At 50.3% G+C, this 17,835-nt stretch overlaps 1 protein-coding gene and 1 long non-coding RNA gene across 7 annotated transcripts in view; one reads left to right on the top strand and one right to left on the bottom strand.

Moving 5' to 3' along the window:
- Window positions 1-1,370: 1,370 nt before the first annotated feature.
- Window positions 1,371-17,835, top strand: part of GNG7 (G protein subunit gamma 7) — an 81,133-nt gene continuing 64,668 nt past the window's right edge. For 2 of the 5 annotated variants that reach the window (XM_063357980.1, XM_063357978.1), the window contains exons 1-2: window positions 1,371-1,499; window positions 16,915-16,989. The gene's annotated coding sequence lies outside the window, so the exon portion shown is untranslated. Of the gene's footprint in view, window positions 1,500-16,914; window positions 17,164-17,835 lie in introns of those variants that run through there. The other 3 variants (XM_063357979.1, XM_063357982.1, XM_063357981.1) reach the window with 3 other exon arrangements.
- LOC134526262 (uncharacterized) lies at window positions 2,298-17,613 on the bottom strand. 2 transcript variants are annotated; one of them, XR_010073918.1, is made up of 4 exons: window positions 17,433-17,613; window positions 10,312-10,542; window positions 5,210-5,410; window positions 2,298-4,640 (listed from the first exon to the last, which is right to left on the bottom strand). It is a non-coding gene; the product is annotated as an uncharacterized LOC134526262 (long non-coding RNA). The 2 variants fall into 2 exon arrangements; XR_010073917.1 differs by lacking the exons at window positions 2,298-4,640; window positions 5,210-5,410 and adding an exon at window positions 5,930-10,217.

Here is a 17,835-nt window from a genome sequence, read left to right as displayed (position 1 = left end):
CTCATTCACCCCCCTGGATTTTCCCCTCATTGCACAGGGACAGTGATTCTGCTGGGGTGTGGGGGGACACCAAAGGCCACCCGAGGCCACCCGAGGCCACGGTCCCCCCGCACCCAGGGCTGGGCAGAGCCCGTCCCCTCCCAGCACAAGCTGCGGCTGCACCCAGGGTCGGGGCAGCGGGGGAGACCCAGGGGGGGACAGCGGGGTGGGGGTCTCTGCCCAGGGACATGGGCCCATCCTCTGGCCCCCACCCTGCTGCCGGGCACCGCAGCCCCTGGACAGGCCCTGCCCGGGGGGCTCGGGGGGTTTGGGGTGCCCCAAGTCCTGCAGCAGCGGCGCGGAGGGGGGTTCCAGGCTCTGCCCCCGCCCCGTGCTGGAAAGGGAACGGGGGGGGTTAAAGCAAGGGGTGACTCAGAGCAAGATTAGTCTGAATCTCGGTGTCCTGCAGCCGCCCCCCTCCCCGGTGGCCACGCTGCCATCGGGGGTCCTGGGTGGGCACAGAAGGTGGTGGCAGGAGGGGACCCAGGGACATGCCCCCCACCGCGGGCCCGCTGCAGCCCACCCGGCCATCCGTGCTGGGGGCAGCGGGTGCCTGGGGGTCCCCGCGGAGTGTGTGTCCCACCCCCCGGGGCCGGGTGGGACCGCGGGGACAGCGCAGCCCCCCGAGTCTCTGTGGGTGCCCCGGGGTCTCACAGGGGCACGGCCAGGCTGCACCCAGGGGAGCCCCGGGGGGGGGCAGGCCAGGGGGCCCGAGGTGTCCCAGGGGATTCTGTGAGGTCCGGGGGGGTGCTGGGGGATCCGTAGGATCCTGGGGGGGACCCAGGGGATCCTGGGGCATCTGGTGGGGTCCGATGGGGTCTGGGGGTCCCAGGTGGGTCCAGGGGGTCCTGGGGTGTCCGGGGAGTCCTGGGGGAGCCTGGGGGTCCCGGGGGGGGTTCGGGGGATCTGGGGAAGTCCGGGGGGGTGTCAAGGGATCCCAGGGGATGTGGTGGGATCCAGAGGATCCCGGAGGGTCTGGGGCGTCCCGGGGAGCCGGGGGGGTCCCGGGGGGTCCCATCCCGCTGCCCCGGGGCTGCGGCGGGTCCCGGTGCCCCGCGCCCCCGGCGCCACGTGCCGCCGCAGCGCGCCCCCTCCCCGCCACGACCCACTATTAATATTAATGAGCTATTTTACATGCGACCGCCCCTTCCCCTCGCCCCGCGCGCTGATTGGCTGCCGCCGCCCTCCGCCGCCGCTCCGCAGCCCGCCCCGCCCTTTCACCGCCCTCCCTCCGCGCCGCCGTCGCAACCGAACCTGGCGGCCGCGCCCAGCCCCGCCTTCGCCCCTCTTCGCCAGCGTCCATTGGCGGACGGCGCTGCCAGTCGGGCGGCGGGGGCGGGGCCAGCCCTGCCCGCGCCCGGCCGGGGCTGGGCAGCAGGGTGCGTTGCGCGGTGGCGCTGGTGTCTGAGGCGGCGGCTCCGCTCCTCCACCCCCCTCCGGCCCCGGTCCCGCCGAGACCGGTGAGGAGCCGCCCGCGCCGCGGGGACGGGACGGGACGGGACGGGACGGGACGGGCGCGGGGTGGCGGCCGCTGGCCCGGGGAGGGAACGGCCGGTGCAGGCCGCGGCCTGGCGGAGCCTCCGGTCCGGCTTGGCCCGGCCCGGCCCTGCCCTGCCCGGGGCCCCGCGCGGCCCGCTGCGGCCCGGGCGGCGAGGCCCGGGCGAGGTGGTGAGGGGGCCCTGGGCAGGGTGAGGGGGGGCGGTGGGGCGGAGAAGGGGGGTGGGTATGGGGGTGAGGACCCTGAGGGGCCGGGGGGGTCCTGGGGCTGGAGGTGGGGGTGAGGGGGTCCCAGGGCCGCGGGGCCCAAGGGGGGCTGGGGGCGGAGGTGATCGGGTGAGGGGGTGCTGGGGCCTTGAGGGTGTGGGGCTGGCAGTGAGGGGCGCCTGGGCAGGCGGAGGGGGGGGGGCTGGGGCTGGGGAGGGGGCTGGAGCTGGGGCTGGGGGGGTTGGGAGGCGCTGGGGGTCCCCATGGGGTGCGAGGGGTGAGTGGGGCTGGAGTGACGGCGTCAGGGGGGTGCGAGCGTCCTGGGGTGCAGGGCTGGGAGAAGGGGACCCCCATGGCAGGTTGGAGCGGGAGGGTGGTGGCAGGGGGTGGTCTGGGGGCAAGGAGGGCCCTGGGGGTGCTGGAGCATGTGGTAGAGGGGTGGAGGGTCGGGAAGAGAAGCTGGAAAGGTGTCTGATGGGATCACAGGGGGCTGGTGGGTTGTGGGGGTGTAATTTCTGTGTGAGGAGGCGATCTGGGGGGGTGCTTGGGGGGACGCAGGGAGCGGCTGTGCTGTATTGGGGGGGAGGTCTTTGGGTGAGGTGCGTTGGGTGGAAGGGGCTGTTGCGTTGGGGAAGGGGGGTCAGTGGGGCAGGAGCTGGGATGGCGAGGGGGGACTTGGGCTTTTGGGTGGGTGAGGCGAGAGGGAGAAGCCGTAATCCATGAGAGACTCAGTTCAGGGCCAGCTGGCTTTGGAAGTTGGGTGACTTAACGGGGAATGGGTCTAGACCCTCTTTCGGGGGTATAAAAGGAGGTTGGGAAGCTCATCAGAAGGTCTAATATCACATAATCTACTTGTGTTGTTTTGGTTTTTTTCTGTGCGAGAGTTGACGGTGGGTTGGTATGGAGAGGTTGCGGAGAGAATGGGAAAATAGCTGGTGCAGTTGATGGCTGGTGAGGGAAAGTAATGGTAGCCTGCCCGTTCTGGGCAGTACTTTGGAGGCATTAGTGAATCGTAGCGCACGGGTTACATAAAGGAGGGGTGGCTGCAGTATCTGGATTTTCTGTATTATTGAGGGAGAGCGAAGTAGAGGAGATAAGTGGGTGCCGCAGACAAAGAGAGGAATCTGTCGTCTTCTTCTCCTCATTTCCAAATAGAAGTGCGGAATGAAAAGCCGGATACCGGTGGGTGTCCTTTAGGAGGTTAAGGAAGGGAAGCGTGTGCTGCGTAGGTAAGCAGGGCCTGGAAGGTGTCACGGCGCCTGGTTGGGGAGCTGGAGCTGGGTACCTGCTCTCTGCAGCTCATTTTCTTCAACAGTGCTGGAGCAGGTGGCTGAGATTTACCTCTGTCCTGGGCCATTGCCATCAGGTGTGGCCTTAAAAAAAAAAAACCCCCAAATGGAGTGTGATAGAGCTGCATTCTGCTCTAAGACACGTTCTCTGTTACTTCCTTTAAATGAGGCAAGAAGTTATTGTGGTTTTTAAGGTGCTGAATTATCTTTAATGGGTTCTGGGGTTTGGGGTTTTTTTTTTTGTTTGGTTTTTTTTTTTTTTTTTTTTGGAAAACTGACAACCTTCAGGTTTGTTTATAGCTGTGGGCTTCTTGTAAAACTGACCTGGACGAGTACAACTGCGGTGATTACTACCAGGAGAAAAGCTGACTTGTGGTAGACCACAGAACTCAGTAACTTGATATTTAGTCTTGAGTCTGTAAGTAAACTTGAGGCCTTTTAGGTAATTGCTTGGTTTTCTTAACACGCCGCTTTTCAGAGACTACTGGCTTCTTGAGCACGTAGTACTGAAGTCACAACTTCACCCTTCGGAGGTTTTGTGTGTCTTCGGCTTTCTGCCTTGTGGGACATCCCGTTGTGTGCAGGTAGATGAGACGATTGCTGCTGGGTTGGGTTCCAAGTCAGCTGCACGATCATAAAGCAAACACACGGCAGCTCTGTGGCTACGTAGCACCATTTATTATATTCTGGTTGTAGCCAGTATGGGGGGGAAGACGTACCAAAAAAGCTGGATCAATATGTTTAAATAGAGCTTATTGTCTGAGAGGTTTTCTTGTGCCATCTGTAGCTGTGAAACAAATGGAAATAGCTCTTTTGTGTGGCTGGACTATTGTTGTGGATTTTAATGATTTACGCAGGAGGCACATTTCAATGTACCTACCAGTTTTTCTTCTGTGTCCATCTTACCCCTGGATATAGTATTTAACTGGTGTTACTTAAGGTAATTAGTGCTTTTTGACATCGGGAGTTATCTTAGGAAGGCATTATCCCTCTTTGAAGGTAGGGGGATGGCAGCACACCGGGAGACTGACTTCTCTTGGTTCGAGCAGGCAAGAAGAGTAATTCAGTGGCCGGGAGAGGAGCGTGTGACTCGGGAGACGTAGGTTTGTCCTCTGCTCATCACACTTCCCCTGTGGCCGGCCCAACTTCTGCCTTCCTGCCTTATTTCCTTATCTGCAAAATGGAGATAACTGCTCTGCCCTACCTCGTGTCCTGGGAGGTTGTCGTGCCCTGAAGTTCCTTAGCGTAACCAGGCGAGTGCCCGGCTCCCAGACCTGTGGTCCTGCTGCTTGTCCCTGGACTCGGCTCCAGAGGAACTGGACACTCTGCCCTTGGGAAAATCCCTTTATTGCCAGTAACTGCCGCTCTCCGCTTCCTCGCGTGCGACTACGGCAGTAGAAGTTGTCACTGTCAGTGTTGTGGCTGCCAGAGGTCGTCCTGGTAGTGCAGCGATGAGTCCGCGGAGCCGCGGGCCAGCGCCCAACTCATCGCCAGCAGAATGGTCTGGTTTGTGTAGGGCTTGAAGTAGCTGCTTGTCCACTCGCCAGCGGCTGGGAAAAGTTTTTCTTTGATGTCTTTGGGAGGAGGCGATGAATGGCAGAACTTGAGCTGTCGCATAAAAAAAAAAAATAAAATAAATCACCTTCTTGCTGTGGGGTGGCTGGTGGATCCAGTGCTGGTTTCCCCATCTTAACGAGAAGCCAGAGGAATTGAGATGCCAAGGTGTAATAGTGGAACTTTGAGGTGGAAAGCTCTCTGTAATCGTTCAAATATCACTCAAAGTGTTTAATTGGTTTAGCCACGGACCAGAAATCTTTCAGTGGGATCCAGCGCATATAGCGAGTTTCAGAATTTCCCAGTTGTAGCGTCGCTGACTTCTTTGGACAGTGTGTGTGTCGGTTAGTTCTCACCTGTTACCAGCTAACGTGATATATTATCTTTCTCTCATATGGGTTTCCTTCCTTTGATGTGCAGAATGTCAGAAGAAATTAAATTGGGAAGGGAACAAAACTAAAAGAAAATGTAAATCCGGTTCCCCCTGCTGTGTGATCTGACCATCAGGACAAACCAGCAAAGCTGGAGAGCGCTTTTTTTTTTTTTCTTTTTAAAAAAGAAAATTAATTTGCCTTAAATTTACCCACTTAGTTTGGATTTAAAAATAAATTGCTGGAACTTACAGAGAACTGGAAGAGCCAGACCTTGCTTTTGGGTACCAGCTGGAAGCATCTGGCTTCAGTGTCCTTGTGCGTGTGTCAGCGATGGGCAGTTTTGCTCCAGACTCCGCTCCATCCCTCGGCGCTGGCTCCGGCCGCACAGATCCCGCTGCCGTCATGTCTGAGAGTCCCCTGTTATCTTCTGCTCCCTTCTGCTAAAAGGCCCTTTATTAAAATACCAGAACAAATAGGCCATTGTGCAACGCAACCATGTTTTCATTTTAAACGCTATTTCTGAAAGTGAAAGTCGCTCACCACTGTCTGAAGTTTCTCGTATGTAAATTTTCTCTCCCGAACCCCTCAATTTGATAAACACTTTAAAATATTGCGCAATTGTGCTGCTTTTGGCCTTCCTGCTGCTCCTCCAAAATACCTGAAAAGCCACAAACTGATTTAAAAACCAACTAAAAGTGGTCAGGACGTGAAATTTGTTTGAAAAGGCTGAATATGGTGATCCAGGGTTAATTCGCGATGCTGGTGGTGTACAGTGCAAGCGGATCTTCAGAACGGTTCTTCACCTGAAGGATGTTTAATCTGTGTTTTAAGGGGTGTAGGAGCTGGATTTTTCCGGGGAATGTGTTATGAATCCAGCCGATATTTCCAACTCAAACATGCTTGAAATCTCCAGTAGTTTTGGATTAGGTTTTTGTTAAATGGGTGGGTAGGGATTGGCTGTGACATTTAAAAAAAAAAAAAAAAAAAGAAAAAAAAAAAGAAAAAGGAGGAAATTCGGGCACACTGTTAATGCTGAGACACAAAACAGGAAATTTAGTTAAGGATTATGCTTTTTCGTAATTTATTGTATGTTTTTCCCCCTTCCTTCTAACCGGCAAGAAAAAGTTTGAAAGTACTCCAGCCCGTGTTGGCTTTGTATAACTGAAAACGTTTCGGAATTTGCAGTTAAAGATAGATTTTATTTTTTTTTTAATGGGCTTTTAAGAAGTTGTAAAAGCTGGGAAATCTCAGTAACTCCCGCTTTGTTTTATTTTCATTTGACAGAAAGAGGGGAGGAGGAAGAAAAAAAAAAAAAAGCTAGAAAACGGACTGTGTAAGAGTGATTTTTTTTATTTTTTTTTTTTTAAATATATCTCACTGCTGATGCGACGGTATGGGTGGCAGAGAGGACTCTGGGCTGACGGCAGCATTGGGGCTGTGGGTCCGGGGGCGGTGGGAGGATTTTCCTCCTCCCGACACCCCCCGGTGCTGCTCAGGTGGCAGCGGGGAGATGACACCCCCTCGCATGGCTCCGGGGAGCACCCAGACACCGAGACTGACATTCTGCTAACGCTCTCCAAAAGCTGCCTTTCGCCCCCGCCCCCAACTTATCCCCTTCAGAAAAAATAAATCTATTTTTAAATACATGGAGTAGTTTGAGGGTTTTTTTTGAGCCCTGAAGGCTTTTTGTCCATTTCTGTCTCATCTGCTCTTAGAAAAATGGACAAAGTCTAACTGTTCCTTGCGTTTTAACCCTTTGCAGCTTGTCCTCGGATTTTACCGCTGCCGTTCTGAAAGTACAGAAGAGTTTCTCTGTGTACGTACTGCTTTTAGGAGGTTATTCCTGCTGTAGTCATGGTTATTTCCCCCAGTCTAAGGGTAACTACTTTTTTTTTTTTTTTTTTTTTTTTTTTTTGCTGGCAGAGGATCAGTGTTTATGCTCAATAAATCATGAAGTGTCATGGCTTCTCTTTTCGGTTACTTGCTATGAATTATGGTACAATTCCCAAACACGAATGTAGTGAATTTAACGTTTTAATGTGACTTTTCTATTGGGGGGGAAAAAAAAAAAAAAGAAAAAAAGGCCCGAGAGGCTCTTTTTCTTTTTTTTAAAGAAAGATCCTTAATTAAGACCAAAATATGTGACTTTTTTGCTTCTAACTTTGGAATTATGTTGTTAAGTGTAATGTTAGCGGACGCTCTTCTGGCCGGTGTGAGATTGGAGTGCGTCTGTCGGAGCAGATTGCTCCAGGTAACGCATTTCCGATGATCAAAAGGAACTGGCATCGTTTTCAAGGAGCATTGCACTCATCATGTCTCGAGCAAAGTGCTGGGAAACCATTTTTTTTCCCTGCAACCCCCGAGTGTCGCGAGCGCCTGCGGTGGCTCCGTCGGAAAGCGTGTGTTACGCCGTTGTCAGGCGGGTTTAATTGCAGCTAATCCCGATTAAACCTCGTCGTCATCCGGCCGTTGAATGGCATGTGGAGTTACGTTGTTGGTCTTGACCCGTTGACTTCCATCCTCGTGAGATACTGACTGGTAAATCTTGAAACGAAAGTGGCGCTGATCATCTGGAAGGATATACAATGAGTTTTTGCAAAGTACGTGTTAGAGCTAATAATGGAAGTGGAACACGGCTCGTGGTACCAGCACATTTTCTGCTTGAGTACCGGAACTGTAGCTTAGAAATGAGGAAATAAATATTCAGTAAGTCGTAATCTTTGTGTGAGATTTTTGAAGGTATCGGTTTTGAAAAGCAGGGAAGGATGAGAAGAATGTATTAAAATAATGAAACGTTATCTAGCAGCTGAGAGCGGGGCGGTGTCCTGTAAGGCTAAGAATGGAACAAAATTTGAAGACAAAACTGCAAGACTGGAAATTCAAGTGTTGATGGTCCTTAAACCGTAGTTTTTCATGTGGTCAGGGAATCACTAAGCCTAATTTTGTTGGTTTGGTTTGTTGGTTTCTTGGGTGTTTGTTGGTAAAGAAGGAACACAGAAATGGATAAATGGAGAGCACCCTTCTGCTCTGGTTGCCGTCTCGAGTCAGGTGGGGATAACGGCAGGCGGGATGGGGTTAGGTGCTGGTCAGTATGGTGATTTACTGGGGTTTTTTGTTACGAGTGGGACCTGGAGGATGTTTTCAGGTGAATGTGTGAGCGTAAGAAGAGCTCTCAGAGGAATGTAAAAGTACTTGGAAATAAACTAACCTCTTATCCTGTCTTTTTCTTCCAATTTATAACCCTGTGCTGCTTTGCCCACAAAAGTTTCCAGCACTGTTTATTTTTGGGAATACGGGTGTCTGTCCGTTGGTAGACCTGTATGTCCGTCAGTTTGGATGGGGTGTCTTTAACATCACGTTGCCTGGTTGTTTTTGGGGTGCAAACACATGATTTGAACATACTGAGGACGCATTCGGGCAGAGTCAGCGCTGTGAACACGGGTGTCTTCCTATCTCTCGAGTGTCTCCCGCAGCCTGTTTTACTAAGCAGAGTTCGGCTCCTAGTGCTCCCGCACCCGTCTGAAAGAGCTGCTTCAGGCCGTACTGCGCGTTCCCTGCCTGTTTGAATGAATTCGTGTTTCCTGGTGCCGTGATGCTGGCTGTGCCGGGAAGCGAGCTGTAGAAAGCGTGTCCCCAGGAGGAGCTACGGGTGGGTTTCTCTAATTCCATTTTGGTGAGTCTGCAGACTCTTCTTTGTGTAAATCCCACCTTGTGCTCTGAAGGGGCTTGCTGTAAACATCTTTCTGGGAAAGGCAACAAAATCCTGTGTTTTCCGATGATTTACACTGCAGAGGTGCAATGCCAAATTCATTTGTCAGCGCTCAAATGTATGGCGCTGTGGTCCCTTGTAGAAACTTGTCGAGCTTTAGAGGCGTTTGCTTTAAAGACCGATCTATAAGCGCACATGATAAATAGCAGATACACTTCGTGAAGACATGGACAGAAATACATGCAGCGTTTTTAACAGAGGACGCTGGGGTGAAAAAGAAGGATTTCACATTTGTTAGCGTAGATCTACCAGGAGCTGTTGGAAGTGACAGCAGCGGCTCTGTGCTCGCAGCATACCAATGCAGATGGAACTGGTTGGCTGCCAGATATTAGTCATGGGGCACACCTACTTTGGAAGAGTAGCCTGTGGGTTTAGAGAAGTAATTATTTTCTAACAGCCCTGTGGGGCACAAGCAATTCAGCTTATGGAGGACAAGGAAGGGCTTGCTCCAGAATGTTAGTTAAAAAATTGTGTGCATATGAGCTGCAGCTGGTGACGACTTGACTAGAATTTAATTTGTCCAGGCATTGTTTGTTACAGGCATCGTGGAAGACACGAGCTTCTGAAGGCTGAAACAATTGCTGACCTGCTAGAGCTTTTGTGGCTAATTGCGATGGAAGTGGGATCACGCGAGCTGCGGTGGGCAGCCTTTCAACTGGTGCAGGGAAGAAGCTAAACTCCCAGTTTCTGGTCGATGGGCCAGCTTCGCTCTTCATCTTGCAGAGCCGCTTGTAGCAATTAGCGGTTCCGCGTGTGAGGGACCTCGGGGTGAGCCTCCGAGAGCAGCCCTCGCTGAACCGCGGTGCTTGCACCGGGTCAGTGTGAAGGCTGAAGAAGTCAGTGCTGCTGACTGATCACAAAATTCGTCTTTCTCTGATTGCTAATTAGACGGTTAACATTCTTTGCCTTATTATCCCACCCTCAGCTTTTCTTTCTGGGGATCTAGGTTGACACTTCTCCTAAGGAGCAGTTAACTCTTACATTTCTTAAGAAGTCTAAAACCAACCTGCTCTTCTGGTGCGCGTTTGTGAAAAGTATTTGTGGTGCGTATGTGTGAAAAAGAAAATTATGTGCTCTACATTTAACATTTCTTGCTAGGAGTACGTATGATATTGACTCAACCTTATTGTTACGTCATGTTTTTCTGTTTCTTTTGGCTTATGGATATTTCTAGGGACAATTCCAGCATAGACTGGCTGTAGCTGTGACTTCTGAAGGACTACAACGCGTCTGTCACCAGAAGGCAAGGGTCTTGTCAGGATAAGAGGGTATAGGTGCTTTCCCACTTGCTGGTGAAGAATAGCTTTGTGATAGCCCAGGCAAGACTATTTTTGCCCATTCCAGCAGGGCAATGAGTGGGCTACGGGGCGGTGACTTTAATTCCATTATAATAGTTTCAACAACTCCATGTTATGTTTAAGAAAAGCCCATTAATGCAAGGAGACCCTGGCTTTGCTGGAGAGGCTTCTTCACCCTCTTGCAAAACTCCTTAAAAAAAAAAAAAAAATAATCCACGATTATTTTTTTTTTCTTAAAAAGTGTGCAAAACGCTGTTCTTGTGTTATCTGGAAATAGTTCTCACCTTTGGAATAATACTGTTCGGCAGCGCTGGAGAGGCAGAGTGCTCAAAATAGCAGCAGCTGCCATAGGCCGGGATGGAGCGGAGTCGAGCGAGTTGTGTTGTCAGTCATGGGAACATAAATCCAATTCCACCTGCAGATGAGCATTCCCGAAATAGAAGAGGGTTGTCAACTAACAGAGGAGATGTATTGTGTGCATCTCTTTGGTGCGCTGTTACTGCGCTCCCTTCGCACTGCGTTGAGAGAAGAAAAAAAAAAAAAAAAATTAAAAGTCGCTGTGGTTTAGCTGGAGCTCGAGAGAGTAACCACTTCCTACTCTCTTCAGTAAATAACAGCTGGGAGAGGTTGTTTGGCTAATAACTGTGTACGCTGTTATTTTGTAGGTGAAATACAATCTGCCTGCAGGCAAAACACCCTGATTAAAAAGCGTGCTGCTCCCTGATTTTGGGAGGGCAGTGCTGGGAGCCTAGGGGAGATGGGAACGTCTCCAGGGTCAGGAAGAGCACTGGGGGAAGGCTGGCGGAGGGGCAGGAAATCTTGTTTCAGGCTTAACAAAGCTGACTGCTGGTGGGGTAGGAAATTCGTTAACACCCTGAGCTGAAGGAGGGGCCGCAGGCTGGCAGGAGGGCTGCCGCTGCTGGAGGGAATAAATTTCAGTGCCTTTCTGAATTTTTAACCGTGAGGATCCTGGTGAGTGCTCCTGAGGCATTTCAAGTTCAAAGTTCTCCCCTGCGCAGGTGTTTTCCCTCTAGTTTGAGAAGCCAAAGGGTCTCCGGTGCAGCTGGGCTTCTTGTAGGAGCTTCCTGAATCTGCTAGCTTTCTGCCTTTAACCATCTTTCCTTGATTTAATCATGTCACCCTTGAAACTGTTGTCCCCTGCATAAATAAAGCCTTCCTCCTTCATATTTCATATGTGCAGACTGCTGTGATATGCTGTAATTAGGGGTTCAAATTCCTGCGGGACTGACGGTATGGAGCTAATGCCGGTGCCCGTGGATTGGGATTTGGAGTGCCCGGCAGAGCAATGCGGCGGCCTCCTATTGAGAAGGTGTCCAAATGCTACTTGAATATTTCTTTTTTTAAGTGCATACAAGGTAAAAAATCATCAAATGCAGTGGGTTTGTTTTAATTACTGCAAAAGGGCTCTAAGTTGGCTCTGTGTTTCTCCATCTTGTTGGCCACTTGCTTGCTGGGAATGGTATTGCACTGTTAATTCCCATTCCTTTAAACCCAAGAAACGAGGGAGCTGCTGGTTTAACCTATAGCCTTATGCTGATTAAAAATAAAATGTTGTGGCTGAGTGGGAAGAAGGATAGTCTTGGACACTTCCCACTTAATTCTGTAACAGTATTTGAGAGGTTTTTGTCCACATCTTCTGTATTTGTTCTGCTTAATGTTGGCTGATACTTGAGCTTGCTTGCAGGTTGCGTCCGACCAAAAGTATTTCCTCTTCCAAGTGCTGGTAGCACTGGGAATCATAAATCGTAGAATTCTTAAAACATTTTTTTAAATTTTTTTTTTAACATTTTAAAATACTAGGTACTTCTCCCTGGAGCTGGCATAGTTACGTAGATCGAACTTAAGTGAGATTATCAAAGTAAAAAGCCATTTTCACTAGCAGTGTTTAATTTTCTCTAAGAAAAATAGAGGATGATGGAAGTTGACAGTGCTCTTGCTCTTGATTCTGATACCTTCCTCCCAGGATAACAGCGTTATCCTAATTAGCATCCTAATTTAAAGGGTGGCTGTGGAACTAGTTGTTGGAGTAGAAAGTTAAGGAGCAGGTGAAGCTGTTACGTGATTGAATATTTGTCCCCGAAGGCTGTGTGTGTTTCCCTCAGACCGTAGGAAACGAGCAGGATAAAGAATTCAGGGAGCAGGGAGGTTGCTGGCAGCCTCATCGCCGAGTGCTCTTGTCAGGGTTTTGTGAGCTGTATAAATGTGCTGGCAAAGAATAGATTCATAAGGGAGAGCTCATAAATTCGCGACCTCTTTCACCCTTGCACCAAGAGCTGGCGAGTACCTCTCCGTGGATGGGAATTTGCGCGTTTCTTTGCATGACCAGATTTACAGAAGATTCAGCTCTAATCCATGTCTGTAAATATTATTGGCTTGCTTTCCTGGTTTATGTGACACTGAAACAGATCTCATTAGGAGCGGGCTTTCTGGGGCGTTTGAACGCTTCTTCAGTTTTCTACCAATGGTGGTTGCTGCTCTGATCTTACGAGGTTTGTTCTTGCCATGGAGACTCCATGAGCAGGTCTGCGTGAGGATGACCGTGCTACTGCACGTAGGTGCTGAGAGGAGGGTTGGAATCGCGTTGCCAGAAGTTCAGCTTGGCTCTTGGGATGCCGTGGACTCCTGCTGTTGTCTTCTGTGTGGTGTGAACCATACTTGGCGTTTCAACGGTGGAAGGAGCATCACTCTGAGCTCCTGCCCAAGTCAGTCCATCGTGGGGGACGCAGGTTCAGATGATCTCTGTTAATCCCAGTGACCAGGCAACAATTTGCTGTGAAAGTCAAATATATACCGGTATGGTTCTGGCTTTGCCTCATGGCTGTGGGTGAAGGGGGTGATGTTCCCGGTGGGTGCAGAGGCAGAGCAGTAGTGATGCTCTGTCTCTGGGACAACAGAGTTCAAGAACTTCCCAAATCCCTATTGCAGGTTTTTAGGAGCATCAGCAGGATTATAACAAGGCAGTTGAGATTTTTTTCAACACCAGATTAGTCGGGAATCAAACTATTGCTGCTTAAGAAGCTTTCGATAAAAGATACCAAAAAAGGGCAAAGTATTATTCAGATACCTCTTTCTAAATACTTTTTTCTTTTTTTAAAAAAAGGCCTATTTCTGTGATGCTCTCAAGCACAGCACAGCTTTGTTATGTGAGTAGTTTTGCTATAAAAACAGGGGCTGGGGATTAAGAACGAATGGTAAATGGCTCTGTTAAAAACCAACACACATTTTGTTCTGTGGTGCTGTCTCGTAATTCTAAGTAATTTTATTTAATATTCCAGAGTGTGAAGCTGCGTGTTGACAGCGTTGCTGTTGTGTTGTCCGCTGCTGTGGCTCAGGATGGAGCGGTGTGGTGTCGCATGGGCTTTTGTCCTTGCGTTCATGGAAAGACGGCGAGTCCTGCAGGGGATGCCGGCTTCTGCGGAGGCAGCTCCGGGCAGGGAGCACCACGCGTGCGGCCGGGTGCAGGGCCTGGGGTTACTGCGTGACAGACAGGGCCATGTTTTGGCTTCAGGAAATGAAGACAGATATGGTTGCTGATGTGCTGCTGCCTTTTTCATGGTCTCTTTGACATTTATTTATATTTTTTTTTTTACACTAAAATTTATTTAGAACCCGTCTTTGAATGCTAGGTCTAATTCAACAGGGTTTTTTTGGGTGAGGGGTGAAATGATAAAGGTGGTCTTTGCTCAAGGTATCCTGGAGGTATTTAAAAGACAGGTAGACATAGTGCTTAGGGATATAGTTTAGTGATGGTTTTTGTCAGAGTTAGGTTGATGGTTGGATTAGATGATCTGAAGGGTCCCTTCCAACCCAGGCAATTCTATGGTTCTAGTCAAAAGGAAAGGTTCAGTGAGGGTGATGCAGGCTTTCTTCATGCTCATCCACGGAGTCTACATACCTCTGGTAGTGAAGAAAAAGAACCGTTTATATCAACTTTAAAACGGTCTGGCTTAGTTCTGTTTAATTTCACATGTTATCTCACAGCCCCAGCTTTGGGGGCTTTCTCGAGGCGGGGGCTGGAGGCAGACACCCCTCCTGGACAGAGGGTCTGGGACCCTTGTGCCCCTTGGGCAGCTTGAGGGGTTTTGCTTTCAGCCTTTTTCTCTGGATTTTAGCTCAGAGAGTAGGGTTGATAGGAAAGGGAACAAACGCCTCCCTGTTCCAGTACGTGGGCTGGTCAATATTGGTGCCTTGTGGGCTGGACTGGAGTGAGTCTCATGGGTGTCTTAACGCAGCAGATTTCTTGGAAGGGTGAGAGGAGTTGACGTTTCGCGTGTCGTCTTCTCAGTGCCTGGTGAAGGCTTTGTCTGACAGCCAGGTCTGAGCTGTAGATGCTGATGGTGCTCAGGAGCTGCAGGTAGGACACGGGTGCCAGGCCAGCCGATGCTTGTGCCATGACCATGCCTGGAGCCCATCTGTCCCCACCAGGCGTGTGGCATGGGACATCTGCCACCGCTTCCACAGGGCAGGCGTTGCCACACAGCCAGCGGGCAGTTAACGCACCTCTGTCCCCATCTCAGGCTCTGGGGGCACTCCCCACTGTGCTGCTCTAACACAGAAGCGGGTCCTGCAAGTGGACGTTGGGGTTGGCTTGCCCTCGCGACCTTAGCAGGCAAGCCGTGGGGTTGGCACGTTTTAATTTTGCACCTACGTAACTCTGCAGTCCCTGTGGCAGCAAGCTCACGCCACCGCCGCTTCTCATCTTTAATGGCAGCAGCGGCTTAAAATGCCCTGATGTGCGTGAGTGCGTCTGATCTCGCTGCCTTCAGCGCGCTGGAGCGACTGGTCTCGCTCTTTTGGATGAGAGAGAGGTTTGAAGAACAAATAGATGACTATTCCTAATTCTGATTTATATTGTTTCCTGCGAAGCTGTCCCCTCTGCAGGGGAAACACGGTAGAGCCATAACAGGAACAAGCAAACATCCCGCGCTTCCTGGTGACTGTAATGACTCTGCTGACTTGAAATGCATCACTGCTTTGGTCTATCGCTAGCTGACTTTTATCTAGGGTGTTTTTTACTGTTAATGATTAGACATTAAACAGTTCCCTCTAGAAACAAGCTCTGCAGCTCCTTGCCCTCGCAGAGCTTGCAGCATCTGTTTCGGTGCTGTTGCCATGAAAACAGGACGAGCACCCGCCGCAGCCCCGTTATCGCTCAGTGGCCCCTTCCAGCGCCAGCCGGGGTCACCCGATATGTTTTTATCACACCTTAAAGGAAACCCGAGCATGCAAAAGCTTCACCTAAATTAATTACATTCATATTCTCCATTCCCTTTGTGCTTTCTTCCGTGAAATGTTCTAGCATGAATTGGATGTTTGTCTTCTAACAGCTAGGGAGGGTTTCATCTCGGGTCCAGCCCTGGGAGGGGGGGGCTCTTCTCTTTGGGGGCTGGCTGGCTGTTGGGGAAGCTGAGATGACTGCCCGTCATCATGAATTAAATACTAAAGCCATATCTGGAGCTTCGGACACAATGCAATGTAAACAGAAACGTGATGAGGATATTTACCCTTAAGTCAATGTCAAATCTTGCCTGACGTTGGTGGAGCCAGGGTTTTATCAGAGGCATTTTTCAAAGGTATAAATTAAACATCATGAAGGTTCCTGACGAAAGGTTTGTTAGTAAATCACAGCTCTGTAATTGGGTCCTGGGCACACGGCCGCCCCAAGTTCTGTTCTTTACATGGTGTTTAAAAAAAAAAAAACCAAACAAAAAAAGAACCAACTGTTGGGGTGTAAAATTTGTGTGGCTGTGTGTGAGGGTGTTGCTGTGGCTGTAGCTGTGATGGGGACGTGGGGGAAAGGCTTTGGGATCTCTGCACGGCCGTTTTTGTGTCCCGTCATCGTCACTCCTGGGCTGGTGTTTATGGGGCCGGAGCTCCTTAGGTCCTGCGTGGGAAACCCGTACCTAAGATTTCCCCAGTTTCCTTCTGGTTCTTGTGTGATGGGTCCAAATTCCGCATTTTCTTCTGCAGATTTCATTATCTGCCGCTTGACAAAGGAATACAATGCAGCAATTTTCCTAACCTAAATAGTGATTCTGAATGACTGTATTTCCAGCTCCCCTTTAACTTGTACTTAATTTAAGTGTGTGGGCTTTTTAATTTGATCCTTGTGGGGAGGAACAAAAAATGAAACGCTGCAGATAAGCCTTCCTCTTCCCTTTCTTTAGTTAAATTTGTCTTTGTCATTCCTTTTCTCTTTGACTTCCATGAGCTGCTCAAGCTATTTTTCCTCTAGTTTTCTTTTGTTGTAGCTTCTACATCGCGGTCTTACATCTTTAGAAATATATAATGCGTGTATGTGCCTGCTTCCTTGCCTTCGCGACATCGTTGTTGTCAGCACATGACAAATAACATGTGATTGATGGCTGACTAAGCATTCTGAATATTTCTTCATTCTTTGTGTGCCTAATGAGGTGTGGTTTTTTTGTTGTTTTTTTTTTCCTCTTGTGCATAGGGAGGCATGGGTGGAGGGCATCTCTCGTGCCGATGGAGCCATCTTCAGACTCAGATATGAAATTGCAGTGACTGCAGGTGCTCTGCCTCCGTGGCAGGAGGCAGCCGTAACGCCAGCCGACCGTCACAGAATCACTGAATCCCTGTGACGTGTCCCTCATACTTATTGGGTGACTTTAGCTAGTGCTGTAATAGCCAAGTCTAGCCTGGTTTCAAGCAGGGAGAAAATAGGGCCTGTGTCTGGCAGTGTAAAAAGGGTCTTTGTAGCCATATGGCTACTATGTCTGCCTTGGTTAAATCAGAAAAAAAAAAAAGGTGTGAGGTGCTTCAGCTGGTTGGATCAAAGCCCGGTAGCAGGGATTCCCTGCGGGAACGTTTTAATTGCTGAAAACTCTCTCCATTTCCTTTTTCAGGAGAGCTGTCCTTTTTCAAGCCAGAGAGCGCGTCTGCCTTTGTGCTGAAGGAGGTGGGGCGAAGGCTCTGACCAGGTAGGTGTCTGCAGCAGGACACCTCACAGCCCCCCTGGCCATCTCTCCCGCCTCACAGGTCATTTCCCACAGCTTTGTATCCTTGATTCCCCAAACCGGGGATATCTTAGGAGGTGAGTAGTGCGAAAGTGCTGGCAGCACGGTCAGAGTCGCCTCAGAGACAGTTTGACCAAGGTAGGCATCTAAAATTACCCCACGGTCTCGCAGAAATCCAACATGTGGCTGTTGCCTGGGAGTTGGAATGCCGATTCTGAATTACATTCTTTTTCTGTGATGACTGTTACCGTATCACACTATCACCGCTCCTGAGCTGTTATAATATTTGCCGGGGTAGACACAGTTGTGCCATGCATTATCCACCCTACAATTCCAGGTGAAAAGATTTCAGTTTTGATAGGCTGATATAAAGGTACCTTCAAGGTTATTAGTTAAAACCGACCTACCTTAAGGGCAGCTCTTCCAAAAGGCGCTCATGCTTCCTTCCTCAAAGCAATACGTCAGGCAGGGGAGCATTAGCAGAGTTGCTTTTCGCCTCCAACGTGCCTCTTGGGCAGAAATTATTTTTTTTTAAGAGATGCCGACAGCGTGTTGGTGTTCGGCGTCCTGCGGTGGGGCTGGCTCGGGAGTCCCCAAGAGAGGGCAGTGTGTCCCTGGCAGCGGCACCAGGCAGCGGATTTGGAGAAACAGCATGGTCTCCAGAACGTGGAAAGCACAAGTCCTTGAAACCATTTGAAATGACTAATTGACTGGCAGGCTCATTAGCAAATGTCTTTGGAGCTGTGTCTCATCATGTGACTGCTGGTCTTCTCCCCAGGCTGTGGCAGGGATACGGCAGCGCTTCCTCTT

Source organism: Chroicocephalus ridibundus, chromosome 22, assembly GCF_963924245.1.
Source record: "Chroicocephalus ridibundus chromosome 22, bChrRid1.1, whole genome shotgun sequence".
Taxonomy (NCBI): domain Eukaryota; kingdom Metazoa; phylum Chordata; class Aves; order Charadriiformes; family Laridae; genus Chroicocephalus; species Chroicocephalus ridibundus.
Note: the sequence above shows the minus strand (reverse complement) of the source record. Positions and strands in the feature narration are given on the sequence as shown.